General features: G+C 52.5%; 1 non-coding gene across 1 annotated transcript; it reads right to left on the bottom strand.

Moving 5' to 3' along the window:
* Trnah-gug lies at nt 1-72 on the bottom strand. The gene has a single exon. It is a non-coding gene; the product is annotated as a tRNA-His (tRNA).
* Between the last annotated feature and the right edge of the window lie 284 nt (nt 73-356).

Genomic DNA, 356 nt, shown 5'->3' with positions numbered 1-356 from the left:
TGCCGTGACCAGGATTCGAACCTGGGTTCTTGCGGCCACAACGCAATGTCCTAACCACTAGACTATCACGGCAGGCAACACCGAAGCTCTCGAGTTGGGTGTAAGCCGTTTTTCTGCAGACGCTGTAGGACCACTGACCGTGGCTGTGACGTCACGAGCAGTTCTCTGGTGAGCCGCGGCGCTTTCTCCGGACCTGCTCTGGGAGACAGAGCGTCACAGAATTCGCCTGACAGCACTGCCTTTCCATTTGCCCTGAGTGACACGTTTCCAAAATTCACTTTAAAAAAATAAAATAAGGAGAGGAAGAATGGTACGTAGTGCCGTTTCAACCCGCTCTCTTACATTGAGAGCCTCCT

This window comes from Schistocerca piceifrons, chromosome 2 (genome assembly GCF_021461385.2).
Source record: "Schistocerca piceifrons isolate TAMUIC-IGC-003096 chromosome 2, iqSchPice1.1, whole genome shotgun sequence".
In the NCBI taxonomy this organism is placed as follows: domain Eukaryota; kingdom Metazoa; phylum Arthropoda; class Insecta; order Orthoptera; family Acrididae; genus Schistocerca; species Schistocerca piceifrons.
The sequence above is the reverse complement of the archived record's forward strand: the minus strand, read 5'-3'. Positions and strand labels throughout refer to the sequence as shown.